Here is a 25,356-nt window from a genome sequence, read left to right as displayed (position 1 = left end):
AAGCTGGTGAGCTTTGCTCAAACCAGATGAGCCCGTGCTCAAGCTGGCGACCTCGGGGTCTCGAATCTGGGTCCTCCGCATCCCAGTCCGATGCTCTATCCACTGTGCCACTGCCTGGTCAGGCAAATAATAAATCTTGATCTGAATGTTATATTTCTCTTAATGCAACCTAAACCTGTACTTGGTTTTAGGAAAACTTACGCTGTTGGCTATATTCAATTTGTGGATAGATGGAACCCCATTTCAAGCATTCCTTTACTGAGGCAGACCTGCCAAATCATCAAATTAATTTCTGGGACTAAATGCAAGACTTACTATGCCTAGTACATTTATTTTTGTTGGTTTTAGCCCACTGTGCCATATGTTTAGAATCCTGCTAAACATAGCAAATTAACATTTTTTTTTAAGGTCATCCACAGCTGAGCCAGGGAAGTCATACGTATATGAATTTGGCTTAGAACAAGGCATTTCACCAAAACAGAGAATCATCACTTAGGTAGTAAGTTTGATTTATAGTCACTTGAAAAACCATTCCTGAAGGGTGTTGCTTAGTAGATCTGTTTTATCTAGAAAGGAGATCTATTTCTGACCCTGTTTTTCTCAGTAATCCTTTTACCTAGATAACAACAGAAGTCACCAGCCCAATCTGTAAGTGCTCTATGGGCATAATTCCCAGAATATCTAGAACATAACTAGGCACATAATTAATTTTTGAAAATTCTTGTGATGTTTTTAACCTGAACTGTTGAGAAAACTGGGACCAACGACAATCAGTAGTACAATGAAAATGAGATACTCCTCCAAGTTACAGTTGCTCTCTTTCTTTTTTTATTCGGTAAGAGGAGGGGAGGCAGAGATGGACTCCCATATGTGCCCCAATTAGGATCCACCTGGCAAGCCCACTAGGGGATGATGCTTTGCCTATCTGGGATGTTGATCCATTGCTCAGCAACTGAGCTCTTCTTAGAGCCTGAGGCAGAGGCCATGGAGCTATCCTCAGTGGGGCCAACTAGCTCCAATTGAGCCATGGCTGCAGGAGGGGAAGAGAGAGAGAGGAGAGATACATGAGAGGTGGAGAGGTGGAGAAGCAGATGGGCACTTCTCCTGTGTGTCCTGACCAGGAATCGAACCTAGGACATCCACACACTGGGCCAATGCTCTACTACTGAGCCAACTGGCCAGGGCTGGTTGCTCTCTTTCTAATGGCTATTTGCCCCTCTAACTTTGGAGTCCTTTTCTGAGCCATGTTTACTAAACTTGGCCTTTTCTTTCTCTGGGTGAAACTGCCCTCCTTACCCTGGTATTTGTTCACTTGTTTGTTCATTACTTATCAGATAGTTCATTGTTTATCCTTCAGATATTTATTGAGAATCTACAATGCGCCTTTATACAGTGCTGGACACTGGATACAATGGTGAGCAAGATAGATATGTGACCTACTGGGAGGAGACAGACAAAGAGGCATTTCCAGTGTGGTATGATAAATGGAACAGAGTATGTGGTACAGTGCTATGAAAGCACATAAGAGGGTTCCCTAGCCAGTGTGAGAGGTAAGGAGGAAAACCTTCCCATAGGAAATACACTCTAGGATGAGTCCTTAAGAATGAGTGGGAGTTGGCCAAGTGACAAGGGTCATGGAAAGCATTCTAGGAAAAGAACAATATGAGCAAGGGTTTGGGAACACAAAAATCTGATTGCCAACTTCTTTTTGGTCTTCTGTCCAGGGTCCAGAAATCACATGTTGTGGCCATTCATTTAATTTTCTAGCTCTATCTTTTCTAGCCAAGTTCCTATAAGTAAAGACTGCTTGTTTAGTGAAGCACTCCCATTCTCGCCTTTACTTCCCTTTTTTCGTGGTAGAGAAAGCACTAGAGTTAACTCCTACCTATGCTCTGGCTTCTTCTTTCAGGGGAAGGGCCATACCTTCTTCATCTTGACAGTTTAGGTTCCTGACAAGTGCCTGGCATGCAAAAGGTATTCAACACATGTTTGAAGTATTAAAAAGCAAAACTTAAGTATTTATAAATTCTAATATGCATAAAGAATATTCTGTAAGACATAACCAGATACATATAGCCCTCTGACTTATAAATCACAGGAAGCCAACTTTGTAGCCAACAGAAATCAAAGAGCAGCTTTTCCATCAAAATCAATCTCAACAATTTTTTCTTGAGAAATTGTTATATGTAGATCTCTCATTGCTCAAAGTAAGTTTATAGAACAGGACTGAGGCCTCTGTGCCTTCTGTCAACCATTTCCAAAAGTTGCTGAGCAGTCTTCCAAGGTGCCTGCTGCCCTCAGAGGTGAGAACCCCAGGCTACCCAAGATCTGCCTAGTGACACAGAGTTGTCTTTCTCTTTGAATGTGCTCAGCTGGAACAGAATCGCAGAATGTCCAGAGCAGTGAACCATGATGGATGAGAGCAGATTAGCTGAGCAAAGAGATAAACGAGGCACTGCCCAAGGGACACTGTCGAGTGAAGTGACCTCATGCTTTGCTTCAAATTAGAGTTCTCAAAAATTATCAAAGTTGGAACATGCTAGGGCACAGGACAAAGATCAGAACTGCCTAACTGGCAGAAAGTAGGAGACAATAAAGTTAACAAGGAATGAAAAGATATAAAAAATCCAAGAGCTAAAAAAAAAAAAAGAAAAGAAAAAATTTTTTGACTATCAAAAACAAAAAATAGATAAAAAATAGATCATGAGATCACTTGAACAGAAATATTCTTAGTAAACAAAATCAAGGGCAATATGAAAGCAATCCACAGAAAAGAAACCTGAAGGGCCAATAAACACTCAAAAACTTGATCACAGTGGTGACCAGGGACCTGCACTAAAACCACAAGGAGATAAGGAGATACCACCTCACATGCAAGTGATTAGCAATATGGAAAACTCTAAGAGGGGAAGCAGAGACAGACTCTCGCATGCACCCTCACCAGGATCTACCCAGCAAGCCCACTAGGGGTGATGCTCTGCTCATCAGGGGCGTTGCTCCATTGCTCAGCAACTAAGCTCTTCTTAGTGCCTGAGGCAAAGGCCATGGAGCCATCCTCAGCACCTGCAGCCAACTCGCTCCAATCAAGCCATGGCTGCCAGAGGGGGGTGTAGAGAGTGAGAGAAGTGAGAGAGGGGAAGGGGTGGAGAGGCAGATGGGCGCTTCTCCTATGTGCCCTGACGGGGAATTGAACCTGGGACATCCACATACCAACCTGACACTACCACTAAGCCAACTGGGCAAGGCTGAAAAACTCTTAAGAATTACACTGAAAACCACAAAATATTGCTGACAGAAATTAAAGAAGACCTAAACAAAAGAAAGGGTATATTTATGTTCATGGGTTTCAAGACTCAATATTATTAATATGTCAATTCTGCCCAAATGCATCTATACATTCAAGCAATTGCAGTCAAAATCTCAGTAGGAAAAAAAAATCTCAGTAGGCTTTTTAAAAAAGAAAATTAACAAACCATTCTAAAATTTCCATGGCAATACAAGAAATCTAGAATAGACAAAACAACTCAGCAAAAGAAGAACAAATTTGGAAGATTAATACAATAGAATGTAAAATTTTTTATAAAGCACCAGTTATCAGGATAGTGTGATACTGATGCAAAGAAAAAAAAAGATACATAGGTAGAACAGAGTAAAAACCCCAGGAATAGACCCATGCATTTTTCCTAGGTTGCTCTGGGCTAGCATCCTCCTGGTTTATATACTGTTGGTTCATCATAACCCTTATAATTGATCTTTGGAGAGATAAAGCTAACTGTGATTTTGGCCCTATGTGTGTGAGAAAATGGTTTTTCTGGCTTTGGATATATGACTAGTTTTAGTTCATGAAATTTTTGAATTTCATGGTGTGGATAGTGCTGTGGAGCCGTAATGATAAGGTTGTTCTTTGTGAGGAAAGGGATCTAACCTAACAGGCACTAACATTCTTGCCAGTCAGCAGGGGGAGCCTTTCCCTCAGCGGGAATCAAGTTGGAGAGCCCTGAACTGGGCTTTTGAGGCCATGCCAATGAGCAGCACCCTCTGCCTCTCCTCGTCTTGCCTCGTCTGTGACACTGTGAATAACAACCTCCTCCTTAAACATTGTTCCATGTTGGCTTCCAAGATACCATGCTCTCTGGTGGGTCTCCTGTCTACTATTTCAGTCTTTCTCTTTTCCATTCCTTAAAATGTTGGTGTTCCTCAGGGTTTTTTCTAATCTCTTACCTTCTTCCAGAAAGTCTCACTGGGATTTCCCATCCACTTTCATAGCTTCAATTCCCCCTACAAAAAGATAATGCATCTCCCTCCTGAACTCAAATTTAGTTAATACCACCTCAGAAAATGTTTTCTTCACTCCACATATTCTTTAAAAATTTTAGTTTTTTTCATTGTAAAGGCAAATCCATTTACAATAAAAAATAGAGAGAAGAAAATGGTAATTCTTTTTTTTTTAATTTTTTAAAAAAATTCATTTTAGAGAGGAGAGAGAAAGGGAGAGAGAGAGACAGAGAGGGAGAGAAGGTGGGGAGAAGCTGGAAGCATCAACTCCCATATGTGCCTTGACCAGGCAAGCCCAGGGTTTCGAACCGGCGACCTCAGCATTTCCAGGTCAACGCTTTATCCACTGCGCCACCACAGGTCAGGCAGAAAAATGGTAATTCACAAATCCCATATATATAATTTCTTTTTTGTGTGTGACAGAGACAGACATACAGGGAGGGAGAGAGATGAGAAGCATCAATTCTTCGTTGCAGCACCTTAGTTGTTCACTGATTGCTTTCTCATATGTGCCTTGACCAGGGGGCTACAACAGCAGACCAAGTGACCCCTTGCTCGAGCCAGTGACCTTGGGCTCAAGCTGGTGAGCTTTGCTTTGCTCAAACCGATGAGCCTGCACTCAAGCTGGCGACCTCGGGGTCTCGAACCTGGGTCCTTGACGTCCCAGTCCAACGCTCTATCCACTGTGCCACTGTCTGCTCAGGCCCACATATATTTTTTATCTTCCTATCTCTTCATATAATTATTTTCATCTTAAAACATTTCCATCATCTTCTTTATCCCTCTCCCACTCTTCATTCAACTAGTAAACACAAAAATCATCCAAATTACAGCAAATGTGCAGAAGATCAGGTCTAGTTACATACTGCCTTCAGTGAACACAAAAACACAATATGCCTTGAAGAAAGGATAAATAAAAAAAGTAGTGAGTTGCCCAACCAGGCAGTGGCACAGTCAAGCATCGGACTGGGACACGGAGGACCAAGGTTCAAAACCCCGAGGTCACCGGCCTGAGCACAGGATCATTTGGCTTGAGCACAGGCTCACCAGCTTGAGCATGGGGTCGCTGGCTTGAGCGTGGGATCATAGGCATGACCCCATGGTCACGGGATTGAGCCTAGAGGTTGCTGGCTTGAATTCCAAGGTCAGTGGCTTGAGCAATGGGACACTCACTCTGCTGTAGCCCCCCGGTTAAGGCACATATAAGAAAGCAATCAGTGAACAACTAAGGTGTCAAAATGAAGAATTGATGCTTTTCATCTCTCTCCCTTACTGTTTGTCTGTCTCTATCTGTCCCTCTCTCTCTTTCTCTGTCTCTGTCAAAATAAATAAACAAACAAATATATATATATATATATATATATATATATATATATATATATTAGCGAGTCATGTATAAAGCCCTTAAAAACACCCAAAACTTACTTTAAAACCACTATAAAACTTTCCATCAACTTTCATATCAGCCTCTGGAAATGTGATTTTCATTAAGCACCACATTCAAAAATTTTTAAAAGCTATATTATGCAATATTAGTTTTTATTTTTACAACTTGTTCTTAACTATTTATATTTCTGCTGTTTTTCATTTCAAAAGTACAATTTATCAGTTACACCAGAAGTTAAATAATATTTTGAGAGCTAATCTAAAAATCTCTTCACCATTTACGGTATTATTTCTCTGGAGAAATAGTATAGTTTAGGTTTCTCTGAACCAATTTAAAATAAACTTTTGGGCCTGACCTGTGGTGGCGCAGTGGATAAAGCGTCGACCTGGAAATGCCGAGGTCGCAGGTTCGAAACCCTGGGCTTGCCTGGTCAAGGCACATATGGGAGTTGATGCTTCCTGCTCCTCCCCCCTTCTCTCTCTGTCTCTCTCCTCTCTCTCCCTCTCCTTTCTAAAATGAATAAATAAAATTTAAAAAATAAATAAATAAACTTTTGGAAATATATCCTATGTGTGAATTGGGGAGTTTCTATACTTTTCTACGGGCTGTAGAAAAAGATGGTATTTATTATTATATCTAACTTCTCTTTAAAACTTTTATCCCAACTGAAACTTAGGGACAATACTGTATATCATTAGCCTCATCCAAACTACTCATTTCGTGATTTTTATTTCTTCTATATAATTTATATGGCTGAACACCCTTTGAGATGGCGGAGGGAATGTTTGCAATTACCACATCCTGATTCCTAATCCTTTATTTTTCATCTACCATTTATTCTTTCTATAAGATCTTTATGCTTTTTAGAATTTAGAGCGTCTAAGCAAAGTCAGAGCTGTAGGATGTGACACTACCTTCCTTTCCCCCTCCTCTCCTCCTACCCTCACATTGCTATATCCACGAATACAGTGGATAACTGAAGATGTAGTCCCTTGTCTTTTACGATTTTCTTTTTCAGGCTGTCCCTTTTCTTTGTTTCCCTCTTCTCTTTAGAGCTGGTCAGTCACACCTATTGGAGATGACCTTTACATACCCATATACTCAAGCCAATTGCTTAGGACATTCTCCATGAATTTCAGGAATAAGGGTAACACATGTCCTAGTCCACATATGCTTTTACAACAATGGAATAGATAACTGGGGTTCAGGTACACCTTCTTCTGTACAACAGATTTTCCCTAAAAATATTATTTAATTAGGCTGACCAGGTAGTGGCACAATGGATAGAGTATTGGCCTGGGACACAGAGGACCAAGGTTTAAAACCCTGAGGTCGCCGGCTTGAGCGCGGGCTCATCCGGCTTGAGCGCAAGCTCACCAGCTTAAGTGCGGGGTCGCTGGCTTGAGCACAGAATCATAGATATGACCCCATGGTCGCTGGGTTGAGCCCAAAGGTTGCTGGCTTGAGTCCAAGGTTGCTGGCTTGAGCAAGGGGTCACTAGCTTGGCTGGAGCCCCCCAGTCAAGGCACATATGAGAAAGAAATCAATGAACAACTAAGGTATTGTAATGAAAAATTGATGCTTCTCATCTCCCTTTCTGCCTGTACTTCTCTCTTTCTTTCTCTTGCTAAAAATATATATATTTAATTGGAAATTAATTGACTAATTTAAAATATACTAGGACAATGTACAAGACTAAACTATACTACCTAGGAACGCACATTTTGGTGATAAAATTATAAAATGTGCAAGGAAATACTTTCTATAAAAGTCAGAATAGTGGTTACTAATTAGAGGAAAGGGCTACAGTTGAATTGGAGCACATGCATGGGGTCTCTGGAATGGGTGGCAAAGTTCTATTTCATTACCTAGGTGTTGTCTTAGTTAATTTAGGCTCTTAAAGTAAATTACTGTAGACTTGGTGGCTTAAGCAACAAATGTTTATTTCTTACAGTCTGGAGGCTGGGGAATCCAAGATCAGGGTGCCAGCATGGCTGGGTTCTGATGGAAACCCTCTTCTTGCTTTACAGAGCCTGTCTTCTTACTGTGTCCTCACGTGACAAAGAGAGAGATCATCTCTCCGTGTCTCTTCTTCTAAGGGCATTAATCCCATTCATGAGAGCTTGACCCTCATGACCTAATCACTTCCCAAAGGCTCAAGTCCTAAAATTATCATATTGGGAATGAGGGCTTCAACACTGGGGGAGAAAGAAACATTCAGTCCATAGCAGTAGTGATCACCTTATAATAATTTATTAAGCAATTGGCTTACATGGTTTTCTGTATCTGTGTTTTATAATAAAAAGGTTTTAAACTGCATTGGGTAGTTTTGTTTTTAGATTAAAAATGTCAACTTCTTTTGCCTTTGAAACAATAGTTCTTTAGCCCTCACTCTATTGAATAAACATGAATTCTTGCATGTACGTTTGCTTTAAGGAAGATGGAACTGTATTGGCAAAATATTGCCAGTGAATAAGCCTGTGCTTTTGAGGGCAACACATGACTTTTGGCACTGTAGTAACTGCTTCCTTAAAGGGTTCAATCTGCTTCCTACTGCATGTTCCTGCAGCTCCTATAGCCCTTGGCTTTTATGGGTAGATACTGGCCCATAATGATTTGTGTTCTATTCTCAGGAGCAGGGATAGGTCACTAGAGTCAATTGTTGAGGCAAAGGACTGGGATTTGAACTTAGCCTTCCATAGTTTAAGAGAAGCAATTTTCTTCCAGACCAGATTCAGAATCATTTACTCCCTATGGATTGCAGTGGGGGAAGGGGAAGAGATGCAGAATCTAGAATCATCACCACCATTATTGACCAGAAGAAACTCAGGTAGTAATACAAAACTATTTGGTAATTTCTTTCTATCCACTCCAAAACGTTCAAATGGATTGTCAGAAGGCCTTAGTGGAGATGCTCTGACTATTTTTATATATTTTCTGTTTCATTAAGAATTTCTGGAGTGATCTCTGCTCACTTTTACTCATTATCCTTCATAAATGTTAGATATGCCTGGAAACTGTCCCAGAATGGTCAAATGATGAGACAAGACAGGCTATTTATTAGTGAACAACAACACAGGTTTCCTTATTTTCTTCCTAATGTCTTGTGTGAAAATCAAGACTTGAGGAATAGAACCAATCTCCAATTGGAGGAAAGAGTATTTAGGGTAAGGAAACCCAGAGTTACAGATTATGGTTTAATTCCAAGTCCAATGCACTGCTCAGAGTCCCAGATGTTCCATTTGGATTCCTCTAGTTGCCACTTAGAAATTCTAGCCTATAAATTTAGTTGGTTATAGGCATGATTTCCCAAGATGCTTATTTACTTTTTAAATGTAGCATCATATTACTTTTAATAAGGTATTCAAGCCCCATGAAGCATGTTTTAAAAAAAAAATCAAAGCTAATTCACTAAACTTAACACTTAAGTGCTTCTCTAAGTCAATAAAATCTGCCTCTGTAAATATAACATGGATCTCAACTACCTCAGCTCTTGTAATAGAAAACTTTTCCTTCTATTCTTGCATAAGTCCTTCAGAAAATGAAAGCTGCTAATTGTAAGAGATAGCCTTTGTTTTTTATTTATCTGTTTACTTTTTTTTATTAAGTGAGAGACAAGGAGACAGTGAGACAGACTCCCACCCGGGATCCACCCAGCAAGCCCCTACCAGGTGATGCTCTGCCCCTACCAGGTTGTTGCTCTGTTGCTTGGCAACTGAGCTATTTTAGTCCCTGAGGTGAGGCCATAGAGCCATCCTCAGTGCCTGGGGCCAACCTGCTCAAACCACTAGAGCCATGACTGCAGGAACGGAAGATAGAGAGAAGGGGTAAGGGGAAGGGTGAAGCAGATGGTCGCCTCTCCTGTGTGCCCTGGCCAGGAATCGAACCTGGGATTTCCACATGCCAGGCTGATGCTCTACTGCTGAGCCAACTGGCCAGGGCCAGGAAAGAGCCTTTAGATCACTGCTGTTAGAAAAACAAATGTGCACCTCTTTAGCAGAGTTAGTATTAGTGAGAAAAAAAACCTCATTATCTCTAATATAGCATCCTCCATTGTCATTAACATTTCCTTATTTTCCTCCTAATGTCTTTAAATGCTACCATTGAAATCATGTGGTCCCTTAAAAGTTTTCTTGCCTCTAATTTTAATTAAAACCTGGCCCTGGCTCACTTTCAGTATTCTCTGGTTGTACATGGCCACTCTGACAACCCTTTAGTCTCTTGACAATTTTCTTACACATGAAATGAAATGATAATTGACAACATCAACACCCAGCTGGACCAAGTGGTGGTGCAGTGGATAGAGTGTCGAACTGGGACACAGAAGACCCAAGTTTGAAACCCCAAGGTCACTGGCTTGAGTGTAGGCTCATCTGGCTTGAGTGTAGTCTCACCAGCTTGAGCGTGAGATTATAGACATGACCCCATGGTCACTGGCTTGAGCAAGGGGTCACTTGCTCTGCTGTAGCCCCTTGGTCAAGGCACATATGAGAAAGCAATCACTGAATAACTAAGGTGCCGCAGTGAAGAATTGATGTTTCTCATCTCTCTCCCTTCCTATCTGTCCCTATCTGTCCCTTTCTCTGATTCTGTCTCTGTAAAAAAAAAAAACAGCCCAGAAAAAAACCCCAACACACACACCCAAACCATACATCAGATATGGGAGTCTTCTTGAGCTTAAGACTGGTTGTCCACTGGAAGAACCCTAGGAGACTGAAAATACATGCTATTTGAACGCAGAAAAGGTTTCAGTGAAGTTAAGGCTGGAGCTGATCTTAACCAGACACAGGTGGGTTGTAAATGGTGTTCACTTTCACATATTCATTGTGCATTATATTAATACATAAGGGGCACTTATTCATTCGTTCAGAAACATTTATTGAGCACATACTCTCTCAGGTACTGTACTTAATGGCTGCAGCAAACTGGTATAATCTCTGCTATCTTTGAATTTTCAATAATAATCACAAGTCTATCAACCCTCAAACCTACTATGTAAATGGTACAAAGGAAAACTGCAGGGACAATAGGAGTGCAATAAAGAGGGAGATCTAAACTAATCTGGGGTTTAGGGAAGGTTTCCGAGGAAGTGCTTTAATGTGAAGGAAGTGCAGAAGATACCCAAGCGAAAGGGGAGTGGAGGGAAGAGCCCTTCAGGCATGAAGAACAGATTTGTATATGCCTTGGATCAGAAAGGAATGAGACACATTCAAGGAGCAGGAAGACCAGGATGGTTGAGCCTAAAGTGAGGCCAATGTGAAGAAGATTCAGGTCAGATGGAAGAGCCTTGCAAATAATGTTAAGGATCTGATATGTAATCTTAAGAGCAAAAAGAAGCCACTGAAGAATTTTCAAACAAAAGAGTGAGGGGATCAGGTTGTGAGTGATCAGAAGGGAACAAGATTATCGGAGGGAGTCTAGTTAGGAAACTCTTTCAATGGCCTTGGCCAGAGATGAGAAGTGGATGGATTTGATAGTTCTTTTTTTTTTTTTTTTTTCAGAGACAGAGAGAGAGTCAGAGAGAGGGACAGATAGGGACAGACAGACAGGAATGGAGAGAGATGAGAAGCATCAATCAGCAGTTTTTCATTGCGACCCCTTAATTGTTCATTGATTGCTCTCTCATATGTGCCTTGACCGCGGGCCTTCAGCAGACAGAGTAACCCCTTGCTCGAGCCAGCAACCTTGGGTCCAAGCTGGTGAGCTTTTTGCTTAAACCAGATAAACCCGCACTCAAGCTGGCGACCTCAGGGTCTCGAACCTGGGTTCTCCGCATCCCAGTCTTGACAGTTCTTTAGGAAGTAAAAATGAGGGATGATGAAGAGGGAGGCTTGTCCAGCAGTAGACGAAAGTTCCATTTACTGAGGTAGGGTTTGGCTAAGAATACTTGTATAGAGAAGAGAGGAAACAAACACATTTTCCTACTTTGCGGGAATAGAATCTCCAACTGAAGCTTATACAACAGCTTTAATAATATCAGTTTTCCACATTAACAAAGTTCAGGTGAGCTCTTAGATTGAGAAAAATATCTTATAGTAGGAGATAATGGTCTAATAAGTATGTCAGAGGACTTTATAAAATGCCATATAATCCACCTCATTAAAGAAAGCATGTATCTCAAGAATTTTAAAGTAGTGCAGAAAAAAGCTTTTACTTATAGCAAAATTAAATGCTTTCATGTAGAAGGAAGTCAGGACATTACAGCTTTTAGTCTTTTTTTTCCCCCTTTTCATTCATTTTGTTTTTCTTTGGAGAAAATGAAAAAGAAACACTGGAGCACCTACACAGGTATCTTAATTAAAATTTTCACTGGAAAGACAGCACTTACAGGAAAACCTAATAACACACCTTGGTCCTCAAAGTCTCTGACAGATGTCATTTGCAACTCTTGAATGAGTGACCAGCTAAAAATACCAAACTGAGACTGAATTAGTCTTTGCTTAGGCCCAGCAAGGACTAGAAAATGACAGGAAACCACAGGTGCACATAGACAGCGTGCTGATTACAGAGTATTTCAGGCAGAACTACTGAAGACTGATTGCATAGGACTCAGAGAACAGGGAGTTCGGTGAGGAACACATCTGGGTCTACATACAGGAAATCTGCCTTCTGTTTGCAGGACTTAATTTTATACTTGATTCAGGGAGAAATAGGTTGACCTCTGACAACCTTACTAAGAGTTCTTAAAAGAACACTTTTGCTTTTTACAAATTATATTGAAAAGTTTTTTTGAAAGGAAAGAAAATAGAAAATAAAAAGAAAATGATCTTAAAATAGACTTCTGGTATGGCTTCCAAAGAACAGAAGGTAATGCTTCTTTGTTTACCAGGGTATAGGACTTCATGTTTGAAGTATTTATATTTATTTATTTATTTATTTATTTATTTTTTACAGACACAGAGAGTGAATCAGAGAGAGGGATAGATAGGGACAGACAGGAACGGAGAGAGATGAGAAGCATCAATCATTAGTTTTTCATTGCATGTTGCAACACCTTAGTTGTTCGTTGATTGCTTTCTCATATGTGCCTTGACCACGGGCCTTCAGCAGATCAAGTAACCCCTTGCTGGAGCCAGGATCTTGGGTTCAAGCTGGTGGGCTTTTCCTCAAACCAGATGAGTCTGCACTCAAGCTGGCAACCTCGGGGTCTCGAACCCAGGTCCTCTGCATCCCAGTCCGATGCTCTATCCACTGCGCCACCGCCTGGTTAGGCTGAAGTATTTCTTAATCGATGCTAACTTTCACTTGGAAAGACAAAAACTCATTCACTTCCAAACCAAATTTTCCCATGTTTCTTTTCCAAATCTTACAGCTTTTTTTTTTCCTGAAGCTGGAAATGGGGAGGCAGCCAGACAGACTCCCGCATGCGCCCCACCGGGATCCACCCGGCATGCCCACCAGGGGGCGATGCTCTGCCCATCAGGGGCGTCACTCTGTCACGACCAGAGCCACTCTAGCGCCTGGGGCAGAGGCCAAGGAGCCATCCCCAGCGCCCGGGCCATCTTTTGCTCCAATGGAGCTTCGGCTGCGGGAGGGGAAGAGAGAGACAGAGAGGAAGGAGGGGAGGGGTGGAGAAGCAGATGGGCGCCTCTCCTGTGTGCCCTGGCCAGGAATCGAACCTGGGACTTCCGCACGCCAGGCCGACGCTCTACCACTGATCCAACTGGCCAGGGCCCAAATCTTACAGCTTTTTAACATGATGTTTTCTTTTTCATTATCCTAGGATCCGACACAACTTCACATAATTGAAATACGTAAATTTCTTGTCCCAATGTTCAGGGTAAACCTTAACTTCAATTAGTAATGCAATCTTTTCTGCATCCTCTCAGTAGAGTCTGTGAATGTTTTAAAAGAGTGTGCTTCCATGAGAGGTACTCACAGATAGATAATTCTTTATGTTTCCAGTTTGTAGCCCAGATAGGACTGTTTCAGTCTCTTCTGAAAACCTGAAGCAGTAAAAGTATGTGGATGGTAGGGCCTGCCACTTTAGTAGCTCCAAGGCATTAGCCTGCAGGACAGTAATGACCATGTTGGCAAGGTCAGGATAAATCAGAGATGGAACACATAAGGGATGTGGAGGAAATGACATCGCACCCGTTCTTCCAAGAAGCAATGGAAAAGGCAGTCTATACCAGAAACCCACCCTTTGAGAAGTTGGGTGTCTGTTAGAAGCTGAATTTCGTTTATTCATCAACTCTGGTGAAGGTAAAAAAAAGCAAAAACTATTGATATTTAACAAGGGGGAAGTCATATCGACCAAGAAACACTCAATGGATTCAAATCTTTGACTTGCCTGTGAAGTCAGTCCCAGAAGCATTACATTTAAGGTAAATCCTCTGCACAGAATCAAATGGATAATGAACATCCTTCCTAATATCTTCATATAAGACTTCTTTCTTCCTTTACCTCTTGAACATTTTGAGCATAATTATTTTAAAGTTCTTTCCAGATTGCTCTGTCACCTGTAGGTTCTTGGTTCAACTATCTGCTAATGGGTTTTGTTTTTTCCTGTGAGCTCATCTCCAGTGACAGCGGTCTTTTGTGAGACTCTTCCTGGTGCCCTGAGTTGAAAAGTGATCTCAATGGGTAAGATGTGAAGATGTGCCCCTCACCTCAGTCTTCGGATCAGTTTTTACATTAGTTTCTTCAGCTTGGGGCTTCTGCTCTTTATAAGTAGTATAACTTTGCCCCAACTCCAGGTGTGGCTCAGGTGGGGAATCTGATTTTTCAGGGATGACTGACCACATGAGGTGCCCAATTCTGTGCCACATCCCCTTTGGACACTTACCACAGAATGGACAGTCCCTTTCTGGTCCATGGCTTTAGGAGAGGAGCCTAGGTCCATATCCTAGCCACTCACAGGGACCTACTGTCTCAATCCCAGCCACCCAGGACATATTCTAAATGCCACCTTCTTTTCAATAGACAGGTATTGCTCTGCTTCCCCCAGCTATAAGAACGTCGTCCTATCAGCTCCAAAAGTCACAACTGCCAGTCTGTCATAGCAACCAAAATTTACGATTGCCAAATCACTAGGATTTCATTAAAGGAAATCTGAAAATGTTTTTGTATACAAGATAATGCAGTCAGAACCACATTGGCCTGGGAGTCAGGAGACCTGAGCTCTAGTCTGAGAGCATCTAAGTTTGCTAAACATTTTGGGTCTCATGGGAGAAAACTAAGAATTTGGACTTATAATAGTACGTAGGCCTGTACCAGGTTTAAAATTCCATAATTCTATAAAATACAATCTTTCATCTTCTAGGACCTGATGGGTGGCCAGGATGGGGTGTGACATGTGCCTGAGAGTGAGAATAATTTATAGGAAACCCCTATATCCCAGCTTCCCAGGATTATGCAGCTCCTCTAAAACACATCGGCATTTCAAACACTTGCCCGTGACAGGTAAACCCACATAGAGTAGGAGGTAGACAAATTCTGTTTTCTTTTTCTTTTTTCAAGCCAGATTCAGTATGTAAACATTAACTGTTCATATACATTATTCAATGCTTCCCATTCATTTTTCATGAACTCATACAAACATATCAAAGGCTAGATGCTCCACTCTTTAGTGCCTTTCTCTCAGAATTACAGACTCATTTTCCTCTGTCAGCAAATCTGAAGGCCAGAGTCTTTGTTGGCTTTGTGAAAATAACTCATAGACATAGCAAAAGCTTTACAAAAACAGTACATTTCATACCCTCCCTGCCTTCCTCCTCTCCCATCAGGCAGTGTGTGTAGTCATATAAACTGCCGTTGGAAACAAGCACTGTATACGATTCAGACATCTAAGCACACAAGAGGCAGCAGCGTGGGTGCATGTGCAGGTCCAGAACTGGCAGAGGGTTAAGCACCAGAGCAGGACTGGGTGGAGCCCCCCAGGGCCTAGAGCACCTATTACCTCAAAGATCCTTGCAATAACCACCTTCCATTTGCTACAGAGAACCTTCTCTGTGTATCTCTCCTTGAAGGTATGCCTTCGAGACACTCATACCCAGAAAAATAAAAAATCACTCCAGGAGAGCTTGAAGATGATGATAGTCAATTATTTTGATTATTGTCCCATATGATGGAAATTAGGTAGGAATATTAGAGTCAGAGTTTGAAAACGTGGATTCTAGTCCCCACTCTGCCTGTAACTGTGAGACCACGGTCAAGTTGTCTGGCAACTCTAGGTCTTAGTTTTCTCATTTATAAAATGCATCAGTTTGACAAAATGATCTCTAATGTATTTGTTGGTTCTAAAGTTCTAGTAGACTATGATTAGGTTACTAAGAATGAGGAAAGCTTAATTTATATTAAAGACAAAACCTAGTTGATTACATGGGGAGCATTTAAATGTATAGAGTCCTCAGGCCCCACCCCAGGGATAGGGAAGTGGTTGCTAAAGCACCTCAGAAGATCCTGATGATGAACCACAGCTGGAAACCACTGGCCTTAGGCAACAGAATTGACTGGACTGTATAGCCAATTAATAGGACAACAGTGAACTGGCTGGGCCAATCTGGGCAGAAACTGACATTCTGAGGGGATAACCAGTGACCACATTAATGAAGGGGGGAATGTCTAATTTGCAAATAATAGTGAACCTGGGAGGGGAATCAGTATTTCAGACAACCTTAGAGACTGAAGGAGTGGTCAGAACCCAATTGTATAAAGATCAAAGAGGAAAGATCCAGTGAAGTATCCCTGGAGAAGAAAGAAAAACCTAGGAAGTGGCAAGGCTGTATGTTAAAGCATTAGGGTGGATAACTAACCAGGAACCAGACATTAGCACTGGACCTGGGATTAGATGCGGGAATTAAATAAGGCTGGTGTTTCATCATTCTAAAAGGCAAGAATTCCAGTTACAATAGTTTAAACGACACAAGTCCTCCAAGAACAGGCTTCAAATTTCAGCTGCTGTGGTATAGTGACTGTGAGTAATTAAAGTAACTGCATATGGGACAAGTTTCACTGCTAGCTCTTCAGTTCACAAATCATAACATAAATAACAGATGTGCATCATGATCAGTGATAAATAATACATTGTGTCATTTCTTTCAAAGTGTGTCACTGATTGGTCACCATGTAGCTGTTATTAAGTTCACACAAAAAACAACAAAGTATGTAGTGACATTGCCTCCTGTCTTCCAGTGATAAACCCCACAATGGAACGGATATGGAAAGGGGGGCATTGGCCAACAAAGATGAAAGTGCAGCAAAGAAACAGAAAGTGATAACGCTGGAATGCAAACGGAGTGGTAGGGAAATAGCTAACGCAGGATTGCTGACACTGCTGCCATTCGAGAGATTGGATACGCACCAGAGGAACTCAGTGAAGGCAAACTCATTGACATAAACGAGGCGAGTGGTTGTGCTGAAAGGTGTAAAGATGTCCCAGAGGAAGTGATTCCAGCCAAAAACTTCATATTAAAAAAAAATCCTTGAGACATTTCATGACATCAAAAGCACAAAGGATAAAACGTTAGAAACTGATTCAAACTTAGAACTAGGAGTATGACAATTCACCAAGGCCCAGAAAGGATGCTTGCTCAGTATTATAGGCTATAGGACAAGAAGGCAAGCATTGTTCAAACTACTCTGGATATTTTTACAAAAGAAAAAAATTATATATATTTATATATAAACAATAACACTTTGTCAATATTGAGACTGTTTTAGCTTACAGTATACCAATATTAGTTTGACTATGTCTTTCATAACTCTGCACATTTATAATAGGAATAGTTTTAAATGTTTTGAGAGACATTAATGTATCAGAATTTCCCCACTGATTATTACTTAGCTTGCATGGTTATTTTTAGTCTCCCATGGTCATTTTTATAGCCTCACACTACCATGCACAGCAGAAACTGCTGGTATTTAGAAATCATGAGGTGAGTTTCTCATTATACTAAGAACTCGTTAGCTATTTCCACAGCACCAGATCCAGTTTAGAGATTACAACCAGAGACAGACATGGAGAATCTGAAGGAGAAAAAGAAAGCAATAAGAAGAAGATAAAGGACCAAACCATAGGAAAATGTATAAGGAAACAGGGATTTCCATCACTGAAAAGGCTTAAGTGGTAACTTAACCATGACTGATCTTTGGTGACTTTTACATAAGGGCGACTCACTAGTCATTATTCATCTCCACTAAAGACTAAACAAATAAAAACTAATCTGAACTGCAATTTGGGGGAGACCCATCTCCCCAGAACTGAAAAATGAATTTACAAACAATGAAAAAGGTACTATATATAAGAATATTTTCAAAGACAGCTGAGTAATTTTCTTTCTGGAAGTCCTATAATATAGAATTAGTTCTTCTCCATCTGGAATAGTTTAACTTTTGAAGACAAGACACAAAAGATGGACTGTATGACCTTCCAAGGTTTCTGCCAGAGCTGAGATGTTATAATTTTTACCATTGTGAGACTTTCTCTTACCCTAAGCTGCCAATTATTTTTTAGCGCTGTACTTAAATTGTTCTTTGCTTTGTACACTCAACTGTTTGTCCTACTTAAAGGGTATTAGATTATGGAGTGGAACTCTGATGGGAAAGCAAAGCCACAGAAAAATCCCATTTCCCAAGGCTCTATTGTTGGGAACTGCTGCAGTGGCATTGATGAATGTGGCACCCACCGCATCAGTGCATCCATACAGATGAGCCCAAGTGCTAGGACTGTTGCCTCTCGCTGCTGCAGCCACTGCATTTTCTGCATTCAGACCAGCAGTACTTCCGGTATCCATTACAAAAGCTCATCACCAAACCGGACTATTAACACCCTCCCAGAATGAGGCATTGACAGTGAGAACAAATATGGACCTTTTGAGCTCTCTTTGGTACTGACAATGTTGTCACAAGAAATCCATAATCTCTTCATTAAGAATTACTGGGCCTACCAAATGAGGGAATACTGAATATTTTTAAACAGGACTTTGAGCTATTCTCCATTCTCCCATTATCTGGCCTACATTTATGTATTAGCGCTGGTAAACTTGAGACTCACTCCAATATTTTTCAGGAAATGGATCAATAATAAAATTTCTAATACAGTGCAATGTATTATTAGCCTTGCATTCTTCTTCTAATGACTCGATTTCCAGAGGGGAAACACATGAGAGACAAAACCCAAACCTTGATCCAACAAGATGAAGTATAAGAAATACAGAAGCTCCTTAAAGTATGTTACTTGAGGGTAAGGTGTCCTTCATTAAAACAAACAAACAAATGAACAAATAAAAAAACACCTACTGGGAGGAGAATATTTGCTTCTCCATTAATGAGTCTCACACTGGAACTGAAATTTGTTGTTTTAGCAGATTTCTGATTGGAGATTGTTCTAAGTTTTGTGTTTTTGTTTTGTTTTAATGTGACTTGTAGTTTGAGAATTGTCCCCCACAGCAGAAATATCCAATTTTGGTTGGGCATCCTGAGTATGACAAATTATTTATTTGAGGGAAAATTTGTGAATTTTTTTTTTTAGATTTTATTTATTGATTTTTAGAGAGAAGAGAGGCAAGGACAAAAAGGGGGGGCGGGGGAGGAAGCTGGAAGCATCAACTCATAGTAGTTGCTTCCCATATGTGCCCTGACAGGGCAAGCCCAGGGTTTCGAACCAGCAACCTCAGAGTTCCAGGTTGATGCTTTATCCTGTGCCACCACAGGTCTGTGAAATTTTAAAATAAATTTTAAAAAGCCCTTAATATAACAAGATTAATTACTTAATTTTTCATTTAATTTTAGTGTTGACATTAATAAATACATGTCACCAAACATCTTTAGAGTGTAACAAAGACCCTGTCACAGCCTACTCCCTATCACACATACACAACCTTGCTTCAACTTGATACAGACTTCCCTATTTATAAAGAGACACTAATCAATTCTTTTTTTCACAAGCTCACAGAAAATTTTAGTAGGAGGATAGAAGAATAGAATTGTGAAAATAACTATTGTAAACTGAAAAAAACCCCAGTAACTACTATAATTTGTTTTCCTTTTAGATCAAATTAGACTGTTTTTAACTAAGAGGACAGTAACAATTTTAGAAATAAGAGAACTCCTCTAGAAGTATTTGTGGCATAGAGTTGCTCTAGATTTTACTTGTATATGCCCCCTGGTCAAGGCATATACAAGAAAGCAATCAATGAACAACTAAGGATTGATCAATAAAACCCTCTGTTTTAATGGAAATGTTCTACATTTGCATTATAGGTAGTCTCTGTGTTACAGATGAGATAGGTTCTATAGGTTTCAAAATGTTTAAGCATTTATATGCACAGAAAACTAAATACTATGTTAAGACAGTTATGTTGTATTTAATAGGTAAATATACCAGTTTCAACTTACATACAAATTAAGCTTAAGAACAAACCTACAGAACCTGTCTCGTCTGTAACCCAGGGACCGTCTGTACTATCTAACATGGAAGCCACTAACCACTTATGACTTAAGTCAACTTGAAATGTGGCTAGTGCCTGCCTGACCAGGTGCTGGCACAGTGGATAGAGAGTCGACCTGGGATGGTGAGGACCCAGGTTTGGAACCCCAACGTTGCCGGCTTGAGCTTGGGTTCACCACCTTGAGAGCGGATCACCGGCTTGAGTGTGGGATTACAGACATGGCCCCAAGGTCGCTGGCTTGAGCCCATAGTTCGCTGGCTTGAGCAAGAGGTTACTGGCTCATCCAGAATCCCCCTGGTCAAGGCATATACAAGAAAGCAATCAATGAACAACTAAGGTGCTGCAACTATGAGTTGATGTTTCTCATCTCTCCCTTCCTGTCTGTCTGTCTCTCTTGCTAAAAAAAAGAAGAAGAAAAAGAAAAGTGGCTAATGCAACTGAGGTCTAAACTTTTAGTCTAATTTAATTTTAATAAATACCCATGTGTGGTTAGTGGCTAGTACAGTGCAGATCTAGAACTAAGGTTCCCAAATCTAGCTACACAATAGAATCCCCAAAGGAACCTATAAAATACCCTGGATCCTATCTTCTATTGATTCTAACTTAATAGGTCTGAGGAAGAATCACCATTGGTATTTTTAAAAAGTTTCCCAGATGACTTTTTAAAAAATTTATTCTTTTAGAGGCATTTTAGGTTCACAGAAAAATTAAGAGGAAGGTACAGAGATTTCCCATACACTTCCCGACTCCACATATGCGCAGCTCTCCCCCTTATCAACATCCCCCCCAAAGTGTTACATTTATTACAATTGACGAGCCTACACTGACACATCATAATCACCCAAGGTCTATGATTTACATTAAGGTTCACTCTTGTTGTTGTACGTTAAGTTGGTTTAGACCAGGGGTAGTCAACCTTTTTACACCTACCGCCCACTTTTGTATCTCTGTTAGTAGTAAAATTTTCTAACCGCCCACCAGTTCCATAGTAATGGTGATTTATAAAGTAGGGAAGTAACTTTATAAAATTTATAAAGCAGAGTTACAGCAAGTTAAAGCATATAATAATAATTATTTACCAAGTACTTTATGTCGGATTTTCGCTAAATTTGGCAGAATAAATCTTTATAAAACAACTTACTATAGTTAAATCTATCTTTTATTTATACTTTGGTTGCTCCACTACTGCCCACCATGGGAATGCCCACTAGTGGGTGGTAGGGACCAGGTTGACTACCACTGGTTTAGACAAATGTGTATGTATCCAGCATCTAGTATCAATGTAGAGTAGGTTCACTGACCTAAAAATCCTCTGTGCTCACCCCTCATTCTCCTCTAACCGCTGGCAGCCACTGATCCTTTTACTATCTCCAGAGTTTTGCCTTTTCCAGAAAGTCATGTAATTGGAATTATACAGTATAGCTTTTTGTAGCCTTTTCAGATTAGCTTCTTTCATTTAGTAATATACATTTAAATTTCTTCTATGTCTTTTCATGGCTTTATAGCTCATTTCTTTTTAGCACCAACTAATATTCTATTGTCCGATGTACCACAGTTTATTTATCCATTCATCTACTGAAGGACAGTTGGTTGTTTCCAAGTTTTGGCAATTATGATCAAAACTGCTATAAACATCGATGTGCAAGTTTTTGTGTGGATGTAAGTTTTCAACTCCTTAGGGTAAATACCAAGGATCATGATTCCTGCGTCATATGGTAAGACTATGTTCTGTTTTGGAAGAAACTGCCAAACTGTTGCATTCCCACCAACAACAAATGAGAGTTCCTATTGCTCTACATCTCAGATAAGACTCTGGTTATCTAGTTTTTCTGAGGGCCAGCTGTCCTAAGAAGAACAGAGTGTTCCAATGTATTTCAGAATGGTTCCTTTTCCCTTCCCTCTGCCAGAACCACAAAGGGGTTTTCCTGATGCTTATTGTGGGAACCTGAAGGAGCTCATGGTGGCGTTTTATGATATCATGAGGCGCATTCTATGACTAAGTCTCCCCCACAGGAATCCCCAATTTGGGGTGCAGTAAAGAAGAAAACTTTATTCAATGCTAAACAGCTCAATTGTGATACAGAACAGCTGTGAAGACAGCATATCTACAGAACAGCTCTGAGGCCAGGCCCCTGTCCAGCTAGACAGGTCTTCTCTGCTCCACTCTGAGCCAGTCTGCTTTGTGCTGGCAAGACACCATCTGTGTTTCAGCTCAGCCAGAGAGACACAGCCTTTGTTTCCTTTGTAGAAAGGGAAAGTGCACTCTCTGAGCCAAAGGGGAGCTGGCTTATAAGATTATACTTCCTGCCCTTGATCCCCAAGTGGTCTGCTCTCATGCAAAAGAGGAATCCAGATCCTCATAGTTGATTGGTCCAAAAGTCACTATCCTGATTGGTCAGAACAAAGCCACTTTGATTGGCCTGAACTGCACAGTTCTGATTAGATGGGGAAAGTCTCAGTCCTATTGGTTGGAAAAGGATTCCAAGAACTCCTTTATAAGGGCTGGCTCACCTGGCAGAAACACAATGAAGGCAGGCAGCGCAGGCTTCTCCCTGATGTGCTGCTGTTTGCAGGAGAGGCCCCTGTACAGAAATGGCTGATGGGCCAGTTTTTAAAAAATTAATTAATTATTATTGTTATCTTTAGCCCAGTTAGCCACCAGAAGCCCTTATTAGTATCATTTTTTTTTTCCTTTCAGGATTCACACCTTGGAGTTTCTAGCTCTCAGAGTTGTCCACATTGAGCCTCCAGCAATTTGACAATAAGGGTTCAGGGTTTCCCATCCTGGCAATGGTTTCTTGGCAGTTTCCTCTTGTTTACTTGTTAGACTCTGCTCCAAAAGGCCTCGCCTCTCTGTATTCACTTCTCTCCATTCTTTTTTTTTTTTTTTTTTTTTTTTTTTAATATTTTTCTGAAGCTGGAAACGGGGAGAGACAGTCAGACAGACTCCCGCATGCGCCTGACTGGGATCCACCCGGCACGCCCACCAGGGGCGACGCTCTGCCCACCAGGGGGCGATGCTCTGCCCCTCCGGGGGTCGCTCTGCTGCGACCAGAGCCACTTTAGCGCCTGGGGCAGAGGCCAAGGAGCCATCCCCAGCGCCCGGGCCATCTCTGCTCCAATGGAGCCTTGGCTGTGGGAGGGGAAGAGAGAGACAGAGAGGAAGGAGGGGAGGTGGTGGAGAAGCAAATGCGGGTCCCCCGCATGCCAGGCCAACGCTCTACCGCTGAGCCAACAGGCCAGGGCCTCACTTCTCTCCATTCTTGAGGGCAAGTGGTTTGGTCTGTGTTCTCTCCTCTCTTTTGGATCCAAGAAAAGTTATTGAGTTTTCAGTTGGGTCAGCTTTCTCTTTTTTCCTTTTCAAAAAAATTCTTATTGAATTTATTGGGGTAACACTGGTTAATGCAATTATATAGGTTTCCAGTGTACAATTTTATAATACATCATCTGTATATTGTATGGTGTGTTCACCACTCAAAGTCAAGTCTCCTTCCATCACTGGTTAGCCCCCCTTTACAGTCTATTCAGCTTTTTACTCATTAGGAAAGAGGAGCAACTCCCAAGCTGCTTAAATGTGGAATGGGGCTCTGGAAGTTTTCCCAGGTGATTTTTTTAAATTGTGTGGCCAGAGTCTGAGGGTCATTGTCAATTTTTGCTGCTCATGGCGTTCTACATCACCTGATAACTTGTTAAAAATGCAGACTCTCAGGCTCGACCCTGGATCTACTGAACTCAGAAACCACCGTTTAACCAGATCCCCAGATAATTCATTTACACATCAAAGTACGAGAACCATTGCTCTTGAACAATTTTGTCAACCTAGTATACATTAGAATCATGTGGGGAGCTTTTAAGAAAATAATACATACATCAGCATTTCTTTAAGTGCCCAATGATTCCAATGTGGGGTCAATGTGAGAAGTACTGAATTAAAATGTACAAACCCAAATAAGGACTACTTGAATATACTCTGGTCATAATTAGTAGGAGGAAAAAAGAGGAGGGTTGAGCCCCCACTTTCAAGGAGAGAGACATAGGAGACCTACCTTACCAGACGAATGCTGCTGGCACCAGAAAGAAAATGACCCCCTATGAGAATAAAAGCCTGGAGAGTACTCTCAAGGTCTGTCTGGTTTTCACCCAAAGTGGGATACGCTAACTGCTGTGTTTTACAGCATCTTTGCTCTAAGTCTCTAGAACCAGACTTCACTGTTGTCCTCATTCTCTGCCTATACCTCTCCCCAACCCATATTCCACTCTTGAAATTTCTCAAGAAAACACATTTGTAGTTCTAGGACAGCTCAACAGAAGTCTCTACTGCAGTAGGGATGTAAAGGATAGATTCCTACCAACACATTCTGTTGTTCATTATGTTCCCTCAAGGCAGTTCTGGCAGTAGCCTAGGATGCCAGAACTGCTGACAGAATCTAGTCTTTCTCCAAATGAGAAACAGTCTCTTTGACTACTGTATCCCTTCCCCTGAGTTTACTTGATGTAGCTTTGCTGCCACCGTGAGTGACTTTTCCCCGGGCTTGATTTCTAGAAGTCTTTATATTCTTACAATGACAGTTTCTCATTATCATCTACAAGATGCTTGCCAGTGATGGAAAGATAAATTTTTTAAGGCTCATGAGATTTAGACCTCCCATATACCTCTAGCAGGTCTTTCAAAGACTTTATTGGATGATGGGATGAATATAGTTCCATTTCCTCAAATGGTTCAATGTGGAAATTCAGGTATTTTCTATACCAATTCATTATGGAAAAGAGGATCACATTTGCTTACTAGTGAAATATCTTATTTATTTATTTAATTAAAAAAATTTTTTTTCTGAAGTGAGAAGCAGGGAGACAGAGAGACAGACTCCTACATGCGCCCCACTGGGACCCACCTGGCAAGCCCACCAGGGAATGATGCTCTGCCCATCTGGGGTGTTGCTCTGTTGCAACCAGAGCCATTCTAGTGCCTGAGGTGGAGGCCATGGAGCTGTCCTCAGCGCCTGGGCCAACTTTACTCCAATGGAGCCTTGGCTGCAGGAGGGGAAGAGAGAGAGAGAGAGAGAGAGAAAGTAGAAGAGGAAAGGTGGAGAAGCAAATGGGCGCTTCCCCTGTGTGCCCTGACTGGGAATTGAACCCAGGACTTCCACACACCAGGCCTATGTTCTACCGCTGAGCTAGTTGGCCAGGGCTGGTGAAATATCTTAAGCTATGTTTATTTCTCTACAAAATGGGAATAAGACTATCTCCTTTTTAGTTCTGTTGTCAAGATTAAATGAGATAATGGATATACAAGTGCTCTAC

At 41.1% G+C, this 25,356-nt stretch overlaps 1 protein-coding gene across 6 annotated transcripts in view; it reads right to left on the bottom strand.

The window, feature by feature from the left end:
* FRMD5 (FERM domain containing 5) overlaps nt 1–25,356 on the bottom strand; it is a 329,778-nt gene that overhangs the window by 109,805 nt on the left and 194,617 nt on the right. The gene's annotated exons all lie outside the window — the stretch shown is intronic.

Source organism: Saccopteryx bilineata, chromosome 4, assembly GCF_036850765.1.
Source record: "Saccopteryx bilineata isolate mSacBil1 chromosome 4, mSacBil1_pri_phased_curated, whole genome shotgun sequence".
NCBI classification, from domain to species: Eukaryota; Metazoa; Chordata; class Mammalia; order Chiroptera; family Emballonuridae; genus Saccopteryx; species Saccopteryx bilineata.
This window is presented reverse-complemented; position numbering and strand designations above follow the sequence as displayed.